The 11,940-nt window shown below is 42.4% G+C and overlaps 1 pseudogene; it reads left to right on the top strand.

Moving 5' to 3' along the window:
• On the top strand, positions 1 to 2,606 carry LOC147417649 (synaptotagmin-4-like; annotated as a pseudogene).
• The last annotated feature ends 9,334 nt before the right edge of the window (positions 2,607 to 11,940 follow it).

The raw sequence follows: 11,940 nt of genomic DNA, 5'->3' as shown, positions 1-11,940 counted from the left end.
ATGGACTTGACTACTGAGCATTTTCAGAATTTAGTGTGGGCCGGCCAAAGAATTCAGAGAGGAACTGTTTTCAGGTATTTGGGATATCCTATGGGGGTGGATGTAACAAATCAGCAGTTGCTAAGGTGGGTAAATCAAAAAGTTAGCACAAAAACTGTTGCCTAGTTTTGTGATGAGTCGCCTCTTCATGTAAGGCTCAAAATTTTGCAAACCATCTTGATACCTTACTTGCTATATTATCTTCCTTTGCTGGAATGGAAAAAGAAAGATTATGCTCAGGTTGAAGCTTGCTTTAGGAAATTTTTGTGGGGTAACAAAGGTAGACCTTGTTCCTTTGTAAAATGGGATTATGTATGTCAGACCAAGAATACAGGGGGATTGGGGGTTCCTGGACCTAACTGCACATGCTCATGCTAGAAGAGCCACAATGTTAAAACATAGGCTGAATAGAGACACATTCTGGGCATGATGTCTATGGGAGATTATTAAATCGTTTGTAGTCTATTATCATGGGTTGTGGGAGATGTCTGATTGAGACAAACTATTTACACATGTGCATATTAAAACTACTTGTCCTACTTGTATGCTCTCACCTCATTTGGCAAGGGAGAAATAGATACACAGGGAACTCTATTAGTCAAGAAATTTTATATTGGATCTTGTTGTTTGAAAAACCACTTGCTTATGTGTTGGGTACAATGGTAGTAAGAATGCACAAGAAAGGAGTTTGTAGCATTGGTCAAATGTTGGACTTTCAGAGTCAGTTTGTGCCCTTTTTTGCAACTCGAAGACAATTTAGACTTAATGCAGCATTCAGAGAAGCATGTGCAGAATTGTGTGCATACACTTTCAGGTTGGAGGTTCCTGCAAATGATAACTTACTTGACAGATTCGGAGACTAGTATTTGCCAGCAGGAGGTGCTAATTGGTAGAGGTCCAAAACATCTCAATTCTATAGTCTATTGTTACCTCAGGTGGACTATGCTGGTAGATGCAATAAACAATGGAAGATGAACAAGTCTCAAGAATGGTGGGTTAAAAGACTGACAGTCATCTAAACCATGTATTTTCAAACATAAAGTTTTTCTATGCCGCTTGATTGTTGGTGCATTACCAGTTGGGGATCTTCTATTGATGAAGAATATTGTTGATGGCAAATGTCCTTATTGTAGGAAAAGTGAGTCAATTAAGCATGTATTTTGGTATTGTAAAACTATTAAAGAGTGGTGGAGATGGATATTGGCACGTGTACAGAGTTGGATTCCTACTAAATTGTCTCAGTTCACTCTTACTTTTGGGTTGTTTAATTTGTGTTCAGCAAGTCTTCAGTTTTCTATGCAGTCACTCAGAGTATGGTTTTTGTACTTCATATGGAATGCCACGAACTTTGTTGTGTTTGACAAAGTGTACCTTTGTAAAGTCACAGTGCCTTGGAACATTGTTCGACAGAAAAGTTTGGAAGACTTCCTTAGCATTTTGGATCATACCCTTTAAGAGGAGTGTTTAGGGTTTATGAGATTGGTGTAGCATGACGTCATATCACACTGTAATATACTGCAACTTAATTCCACAAAGAGAGAGAGAGAAGAGAGAGAGAGAGAGAGAGAGAGAGAGAGAGAGAGAGAGAGCTTTGTGTCTTGTTAGCCCATTGTTGATTTCCAAACAAAGTTTCTTGGAGGAGACTTATTGGCAATTCGAGCAGTTGACAATGCAGTGGACGTAAGAACTGTATATTTGTATGTATTTTTGAAGATAAAAGAAAGTTATTTACAGTTTATGTTTGGTTGACATTGCTTGCAGAATATAATCTTGACCGCTTTGATAGATTTGCTAGTTTGGCCCAATCGTTTGGTGATTCCGATCCTACCGGGAGATTACACGTGGAGGTGGACTCGCATATGCCTATGACATGTACTTGTTGGAATTTCACTTGCAGAGACGACCATTGTTTACAGCTTTTTGATGTTGAAGCCAGTTGCGGAATTGAAAGTTGGGCTAGTTGAGGATCAAGATGTTGCAAAGGATGATATCTAGGACGAGTTAGATCCTTATGCGGTGACCTACATCAGAAGAAAGCAGGGCTACTTATGGACAAGCTCAACAAAGATGAACACAAAATGCCCAGTTTGGAATGAAGCACATACATTTGATGTAAGTGGTGGTTAGATTTTCAGATCCTCAAGTGTCGTTGTCACGTTCAATGTGTTTCTTCATGAGTCACCTTCTGCGGTTGATCAAGCAAAGTAACTTGCTTCTGGTCATGGTTCTATGTGCAAGTAGAAGATTTGGAGTCACAAAATTTGACTATTCAACTTTTTGATCATGACCCATTTAAGCTCGATGATTTCATTGGGATAGGGCTCGTCTCTCTCAGTGGATTAGAACCCCAAGTTGAGCAAGACGTTTGGGTGGATGTTGTAGATAATCTAAAGAAGGATGAGCCAAAATTCAGAGGAAAGGTTCACATTCGTCTTATTTATCAACCACTGTCTGCAAAGGTGGCGGAGGATGACCATGAGGAGGGGCAATATGGTATAAAAGAGAGCAACATTGGTCTAGGAGTGGACACCCATGAGGCTGAGGACTTAGACGACTCAAGCTCGTAGGGCTTCATTTTTTCTTGGTCAAGAATTGAAGCCTCAAGCTTGTAAAATTGTGCAATGTGCTATGTTGGATTATAACCAAGGTGCAGCAGGCTGTCTTGACAAAAGGGCCCCAAATCATGTAAATCTGTTGGTGCTAAGGAAGGGGGCTCCTTGAAAGTTTCTTTCACACTGCTGTTTTTTGCCCATTTTGTTTGCCGGTAACTTGAGAATGCGGGTGAAATCCATTTTCTTCTTGTATGTGTACCGGAAGCAATGGGTTGCACTGCAATGTATGTCTTGTGCTCAAGTTGTTGACTTCAAATGAGAATAATTCCTACTCATCGTCACAGGAAGGTTGATGGGGCTCGCATCTTTGCGGAATTTTTTGTTGCTTGATGTACAAGTGTAAGATGGAAATGCCTCACATTTGGGGTTGAACTGCTGCCCTAGTTGGCAGAGAACAGATATGAGATATTAATATTTGTACTTAGTTTTCTTTTTTTATTTTAGGCATTTAAGCCTTTGATCTAGTCCAACTTGCCATATGTAATACATTCTTCCTTTTTCGAAGTATCCAAGCTCTCTCTCTCCCTCTCCCTCTCTCTCTCTCTCTCTCTCTCTCTCTCTCTCTTTCTTTGTGGATGCATTGAATCAGTGAACTAGCAATGATCTCAAGTTAATATGAATTTGAAACCAAGAGAAACATATGAAGATGGAGAGCAAGGAGTAGAGAAGATTGTGTACGATATATGTGCTCACAACACCCTTACACGACAAATTGGAGGATGCCAAAGAAGATGGAATTCATCAGGAGCTCAGGGTGTCCATGTTTGGTGCAATCTGAAATTATATTAAGTACTAAGTAGTCTCTTGTGAGATTGACTTTGACCTTTATTTGCTTGGTATGTTATGTGTGTAGTCAAACTTAGTCTAGTCTCATAGATAAAAGATCCTAACATCTAGTTAACAATCTGTTTGTTTTATGAAGACACATCCATGAATAGAGTCTCTCTCTCTCTCTCTCTCTCTATGTAACTAACCTCACAACCACCCCTCCACCCTCTCTCTCTCTCTCTCTCTCTCTCTCTCTCTCACACACACACACACACACACACACACACACACACACACACAACCACCCCCTCCACCCCATCTCTCTCTCTCTATCTCTCTCTCTGACACACACATACACACACACACAACCACCCCCTCCCCTCTCTCTCTCTCTCTCTCTCTCTCTCTCTCTCTCTCTCTCTCTCTCATTAGGGCCAATTTGAAGCAAAGAAGGTATGTCTAAAGACACAAAACAAAAAATACCAACTAGCATGGTGTAGAGGTCATCAAAAGTATCCAGCATTGGTACACTTTAAAAAGATTTCAACAAGCACCACCAGATGAGCTATTGAGCACCCAATTTAGACCTTCCTTTGTGAAAGTTATGGCTAAAAAGGTGAAAATTTCTAGAGAGAGAAACCAATAAGAAGGTGACATGTGTCCTAGAATGCCATATTGTTGGAGACATGGCTACATTTTTACGTCCTTAGGTATCCTTGTGAGAGAAGAAACAACCCAATTTTTCTTTGAATTGGCCCTAATGCCCTCCTTCACCCCGCCTCTCCCTCCACACACTCTTTCTCTCACACACACAATCCATGCATGCACGCACCTCCAACCTCTAATCATGCTAATTCACGATGGCGGTCATCTTGCTGCTCTACACTCAGTGCAGTTTGAAAAACTCTCTCTCTCTCTCTCTCTCTCTCTCTCTCTCTCTCTCTCTCTCTCTCTCTCGCTCGCTCTCGCTCTCTCTCTCTCTCTCTCTCTCTCTCTCTCTCTCGTTGAACGGTGAAACCTCTCAAAAGGAATCTGACAACAACAACAGACAATGTGGACGCTAATTGGAGGATGGAACAGTTGTTAACACGATTGCAAGCATACAAAGCTTTGATGAGATCGATAGAAGTAGTTGCAGGAGGGTTTCGCTAACAAGGATGGTGAGCCGACTCTGTATAGGTTAACACAACACCACAACCTGATTAATTTGCACCTTAATGTGCACCTTAATGTTGTTGGTTGTAGCCTTTGACAACCCAACCTATTTGTCCCCTACCTATTTGTCTCCTGACGTTGCTGGTTCAAGTAATGTTCTAATTGGAGGTAGGCAATGGGCTTTTGTTTTGGCTACTAATGTGCTGACGCTCTGTGTATTTTTAGCATTCCTTACTTTTGAGTTCTAAGTTTTAAGTTCATTCTATGCAATGGTCCATCATAAGAGTACCCGGTATGTGTGTGTGTGTGCACGTGCGACGTGCATGCGTGATTGCAATGGCGAGAATTTCGACTCAAGCAAAGAGGGTGTCAAAGGCTATTAAAGGCACCCGGTAATCATAGGGAATGTGCATGGAGGTAAGAGAAATCCATAGGCTAACAGGCAAGCAATGATGCTGACGGAGGGCTGCACCAATCTAGGAAGAAAATTTGAATCTTCATTGTTAATCGATTTAGAAAAAAAATGGCAAGATTCAAGAGAGAGTTTAGCTTGCAAATGCTTCATGCACATCATGTCTGCAAGGTGTTTCACTTGCCCTTGGACTAGAGGCTAGAGTCTTTTTATGCAATTGGTCTGCTTCATCAAAATTTTATAGTTTGCATGGCCAAGCACTGGCAATGTAGATCTTTGAAAAAGGTTGAGGCCATGCTTGGAGTAGCAAAGGGATCTGCATCAAGCATTGAGAGGTGCTCAAAACAGGTGACTTACTTCATGCGTCAATCCTGCACTACAACCATGGTCTCTCTCTCTCTCTCTCTCTCTCTCTCTCTCTCTCTCTCTCGCACACACACACACACACACACACGCACGCTCACCCGCGCACGCACACACACTCGCGCACATGCATAGTCACCCTGATTCAATTTTATTGTTAATGTACCTATACACATAGTCACCCCTGGTTCAATTGTATTGTTAATGTACCTATGCACGTACCTTTCATGCAATACATACCCTATCGAGAGGAAACCGTATGAAATGGGTTTGTGTGTTTATATTTCTTTTCATGTATAACCAAATTCCATATTGTAATTGGGTAGGGCCATTTCTGTGTGCAATTTATACTGGAAATGTATTGAGATATCTATGTGTGGGTAATTTGTACATGTGATCGTAAAGTGGTGAACGTAAAGAGGGTTGTGCTAATTGTTGTTAAAAGTTCATCTTGAAGGCTTTACCAAATGAATCAGTGACACTATGCAGGGTGTAGTTAGGCCTTTGCTTATCTATACTATCTAATGGGGGGAGGGATTCTGCCCCCCCCCTCCCTGCCACACGTCAACAGCACGTTCAATCGGCAAGTGTGGCCTGCAAGTTCGGCACACAGCGATCAGAAAGAGAGAGAGACAACTTGCACAAAAACCGAGAGAGAGGCGGGCGAACTTGCCGGCAAAGAAATGAAATGATATATTAACGACTTCAAAAGGCCAAAATGACCTATGAGACCAATCCGTTAGAAACTAGTGAATTTGATACCATGTCTGGGTACAAAAAGGAGATGCTAAAATGAATCTAGAAGTGCTACTAGCTGTGTGGGGAGAGAGAGAGAGAGAGAGAGAGAGAGAGAGAAGGCATTGAAATGTTATATTGACGTCTTCAAGAGGCCAAAATAAGCTATGTGACCAAAAGTTACATCCATGTGTGCCAACATAGAGAGAGAGAGAGAGAGAGAGAGAGAGAGAGAGAGAGAGAGAGAGAGAGAGAGGCAAGAATGCCCATCAATACTAGCACATGTGCCAAATGCAAGGGAAATGTCCAAATCACCATAAAGGAAAAAACCATAATTAACTTGCACGTTTATACGCAAGTGTAGCTACTTGCTTTGCTCCCTTGACCTGTAAGTGAAAGGCGTCTTTAGCCGCTGGGGTAGTTGGGGAACTTGCCTAGAGAAGCACACATGAAGAGGGTGTTCTGAATGGCGATCTCGCCGAGATGGGGTAAGAGGGAAATGGTGTCTACATTGAGGTTGATTGACGATGAGTGGGACCTGAAGGTGGTGAGCTTTTGTTGAGTGAATAGCAAGTCTGTATCACTATTGAAATGAGGTCATTCCAAAGCAATGTGGGGCGATACAGACTTGCCTTCACTCATGTAATTGCAATTGTTCATTCCGAAGCAGTGCCACATGGAAAAGGCCCAAATGACCACATTAGAATTTTATCATGGGTAAACAAGTATTAGTAGGTTATTGGTGATAGTGTCCATCAGGTGCGTGTCATGAGGAGTTGTATAAACACATACATACATGTATCCGTGTGGTAAGAGAGAGAGAGAGAGAGAGAGGGACCTTAGAACCAGGGCTCGATAAGTTTCTTTCCAAAAAACTTGGTTTAATTCTCAAATACACTAGATTTTTTTACTCTTTTAAGGTAGATTTCAAATTTTGAAGGTGGGATTAAAGGGTAGACCTAGGTAATTTTCGAGCACTACTCAAAAGACGAGAGAGAGAGAGAGTACTTTTCTTGATCTACTTTTATAAAATTTGTCAAGAGCAAGGGGCTTGAGGGTAAGAAGGGCCATGCTGCCGCCGGAGGCGGTGCCGTTTTACTAGTCTATATAAAAGTGCTTGGGTTTTGGAAGAATTTTAGAAAACCCTTCCACTTTTGGGGAAATATCCTTACAAGATCTTTAAGTTTTAACCAAAGTGGGTTGTCCCAAAGTGGTTAGTGTATTGGACTTCCATCCCTTAGGGGGTGGGTTCAACACCCCTTGGGCACACTTTGGACGTGGGCAAGGGATGGTCCGCGCGTCGTGGTCTGATGCTGAATAAAGTGTGGTTGTGACAAGCTGGCGATTGCCATCACTTTCAAAAAAAGATCTTTAAGTTTTAACCAATTTTTTTGTTTTCCAAGCATAATTTTGGATATTCAATTGCAAAACACGTCTTTCTTCAAAATTTTGGTGCTTGAAATTCACATTTGTGTGAGAAATTCACAATCCACCCGGGAGGTCCACTAGCAAAGTCCATCGACCAAGTCCACCAAGATGTCCACTAGCAAAGTCCACCAGGATGTCCATTAGCAAAGTCCACCGGCCAAGTCCATAGGAAGGTCTAATGAAGAAGGTGGTATAATCAGTAGCTGTAGTTTAGAACAAGTAAGATAAGTATTGTGATACCTATAGCCCTCCATTAGATGGCCGCCACTAGACCACTCACCATCCCGAGTGAGCGTATTCATCTAATTGGAAGCTGCTATAGGTGCCATAACATAGAGGTGTGTTGTGAAGCTGAAACCAACCCAAGACTATGTTGACCGCTGGGTCAACAACACAACATAACTCAAGTTTCGTACCAAAGTCTTATCGTTTGTGAGTTATGAAATGCTACGGATTATGGCTATAAACGTCATTTGCAATGAGTAGTTATTCTCGTTTCAGAAGCCGGGGTGCAATGGCACTTCCAGATTGTAAATACAAAGCCATTTGACCCTTTCAACCCCATTTTTGGTTAAACCTAAAGTAGCCTTAGTATATAAGGTACCTAGGCCATTTTGTAAAGGGAGGGGAACTTTAAATCATAATCTAAACTAGAGCGCTGCCATCTACTGTGTGTGAGAGAGAAAGAGAGTAAGCGTGAGCTTTATCCTCTCGCTACGCCCGGCTCGCTCAACACATTGGAGATCCGACTGCACCATTGTTGTAGGCTCGAGGAGATCTACGCGACAACGCCAAGCATTCCACGCGAGACGAAGCGCACACGCCGACGCATCTACGAGCTATTTGTGGCCGTAAGTGTATCAAACGATGTCTGTTTTTTGCGTGCTAGTAGTCTATAAAATCGTGGCGACATAAGCTACGCATAGGTACTCATAAATTTCAGTTTCGGGCACTTTCAAAATTCTGCTCTGTCATCCTATGCGTTTTCCGCAGACGGGTTTAGAGTGAGGGTTTTGAGTGTAGAAGCGTAGGGACAGGTGTATCATAGTGAGGGGATGGTGTTCCTTAAGTTTCGTACGAATCTGGCATGATTAGGTGAGTTACCTTCCGTATGTGTATATGTGGCTAGGTGGTGTAGTTGAGAGCAGTGAGGTTCTTGATTGCGGTTTTGGACATAGTTTCTACTTTTCCCTAACCAAAGCACTTGAACACAGTGGACTAAGTCTACTTGAACCAAGCAAAAGCTCTTAAGCCCAGAAATCATGTCTACCCTAGATTCAAACGCAGCTTACACAAGCTTGGAGATCCTGACGATAGAGGAATATCCTCCCACAATGGATCTTCCAAACTTGCAATTGATAAAGATCCATCTTGTTGAGAGAGTTTGGATGATTGGTCATGAGAGTGAAGGACTATATAGATACATTGATGACAATGAGGTCAATCTTTATAGGTGCTCAGATCCATACCTAGAAGAGATAACGGATTACAAGCTCTTATATGTCTACACATACGGAGTCGACTGTCAATGGAGATCTATAGTTGTCGACAAGTATGGACGAGAATAGAGAGTTGTAGAAAGCACAAACCCACAGACTGTACTAGAAAGAGGTGGATATTTGGTCAATGAAGGACCACAAATGCCTCCACCAAACACGAGAATTCCTATAGGAATTCCAAGAAGAGACCCACCAGGATTCCCTTCAAGAGCGATAACGAGAGAAGGATTGGGAGAGTATCTGGTTAGACTTATAGACAATCGACGAGTTAGACCATCCCAAGTCCAGAAATGGGTAAACATAATATACTCCGGAGATAAAGATCCGAGAGATCACGTAACGGCTTTTAGAAGAGTGATTAGAGTAGAGGAAGTTTCAGATTTTGCGACACAGTTTGCGGAATTTGGATTAACTCTAGAAGATGCTGCAACTACATGGTTCGACTCGGTGGAAAAATGGGATTTTGAGACCCTAGATGAGCTGTTTGAGGAGTTTATTGAAGAATTCTCGCCAAAAGGCATTGCTCACAACACGGTCTCGCAAATCCATAGATTCAAACAGAAAGAGGATGAATCAGTACGCAAAGCATCATTACGGCTCAAGAAATATGTTAAGCTCTGTCCGAGAGCAGAATTACCTACGCAAGCACGACTGATGCTGATCTTTATCCTGGGAATGAGACATGCAGGCCTTCAGAAGGATCTGCATATGATAAGGAGGATGACGCTAAATGAGTTAATCAAAGAAGCTCTTTATCTAGTGGATAACTGTGAGGCATACAAAGAAAAGGACTTAAAGAGTCAAGGAGATGACACATCCTCTCAGCACAGTGTTTCACAGATAAGTGAGTCCATTGCCAAGCCAACGGCACCTATTGATCAAGAAAAGCTTATCGACGACTTGGTCAAGAGGTTGATTCCTCTTGTAAGGTCTGATTCGGGAGAGCCAAAGTGGTGTGAAATTGAGAGAAAATGGACGAGCCATACGGGGGAAGAGTGCCATTATAGCATGGAAAATGCTAGGGAGAGGTATGTACAACCTGTTCCAGAAGCACCTATTCCACCTAGATACATTACGGGGAATGCGCCAGGACCAGTAGGAGTTTTAAGGCCACAGCTTGTCTTAGGACAACAACCTCCGCTGCCAGGTGCTAGAATTCCAGTAGACATGAGATACATGCCAAGGATGGAAGCATCAAATAAACCAACGCCAGTACCAGCTACAATGTGGTATAGCAACCAAAGTGAGTACTACCCTTCGGAGCAACAAAATGTCAGAGAAACACATGGAGTGGTGAGGCCGGTACAACCTCCACCTCCTGGGTTTCAGTCGAAAGAAAGAAGGTATGAAATGGACGAAAGGACATTGCGATTCATTGCAAATAGCGGCTTATCTAGGTCAAAGCTTGCTTATAGCCAAGAGGAAATACTAAAAGAATCTCCTCAACCAGAGACAGATTTTCACAAAAGTCGTGACAACCACTTGGTCAAACAATGTCCTCATACGGAGTTCACTGAAGTAAAAGCCTATTGTCTTGAGTGTGGCATCACTCACTTGATCCCCGATTGCCCAAAAAACCCAAACCAAATCAGGAAAATCACGACAAATGTATTAGGGATTGTTCAGCTACCTAGTAGCTCAGAAAATGAAAATGTCATACCAGTTCAAGTGGTTACGAGAGCACAAGCTCCAAATAAAGCTGATGAGAATCCAGAGACAAAGAACACGAAAAGTGACACGAGTCCAAAGATAGATGATGGACCAAAGACAGAATCAAAGAAGCTCTTTATCTAGTGGATAACTGTGAGGCATACAAAGAAAAGGACTTAAAGAGTCAAGGAGATGACACATCCTCTCAACACAGTGTTTCACAGATAAGTGAGTCCATTGCCAAGCCAACGGCACCTATTGATCAAGAAAAGCTTATCGACGACTTGGTCAAGAGGTTGATTCCTCTTGTAAGGTCTGATTCGGGAGAGCCAAAGTGGTGTGAAATTGAGAGAAAATGGACGAGCCATACGGGGGAAGAGTGCTATTATAGCATGGAAAATGCTAGGGAGAGGTATGTACAACCTGTTCCAGAAGCACCTATTCCACCTAGATACATTACGGGGAATGCGCCAGGACCAGTAGGAGTTTTAAGGCCACAGCTTGTCTTAGGACAACAACCTCCGCTGCCAGGTGCTAGAATTCCAGTAGACATGAGATACATGCCAAGGATGGAAGCATCAAATAAACCAACGCCAGTACCAGCTACAATGTGGTATAGCAACCAAAGTGAGTACTACCCTTCGGAGCAACAAAATGTCAGAGAAACACATGGAGTGGTGAGGCCGGTACAACCTCCACCTCCTGGGTTTCAGTCGAAAGAAAGAAGGTATGAAATGGACGAAAGGACATTGCGATTCATTGCAAATAGCGGCTTATCTAGGTCAAAGCTTGCTTATAGCCAAGAGGAAATACTAAAAGAATCTCCTCAACCAGAGACAGATTTTCACAAAAGTCGTGACAACCACTTGGTCAAACAATGTCCTCATACGGAGTTCACTGAAGTAAAAGCCTATTGTCTTGAGTGTGGCATCACTCACTTGATCCCCGATTGCCCAAAAAACCCAAACCAAATCAGGAAAATCACGACAAATGTATTAGGGATTGTTCAGCTACCTAGTAGCTCAGAAAATGAAAATGTCATACCAGTTCAAGTGGTTACGAGAGCACAAGCTCCAAATAAAGCTGATGAGAATCCAGAGACAAAGAACACGAAAAGTGACACGAGTCCAAAGATAGATGATGGACCAAAGACAGAATCAAAGAAGCTCTTTATCTAGTGGATAACTGTGAGGCATACAAAGAAAAGGACTTAAAGAGTCAAGGAGATGACACATCCTCTCAACACAGTGTTTCACAGATAAGTGAGTCCATTGCCAAG

This window comes from Adiantum capillus-veneris, chromosome 30, assembly GCF_014529385.1.
Source record: "Adiantum capillus-veneris isolate H3 chromosome 30, ASM1452938v2, whole genome shotgun sequence".
Lineage (NCBI taxonomy): Eukaryota > Viridiplantae > Streptophyta > Polypodiopsida > Polypodiales > Pteridaceae > Adiantum > Adiantum capillus-veneris.
The sequence above is the reverse complement of the archived record's forward strand: the minus strand, read 5'-3'. Positions and strand labels throughout refer to the sequence as shown.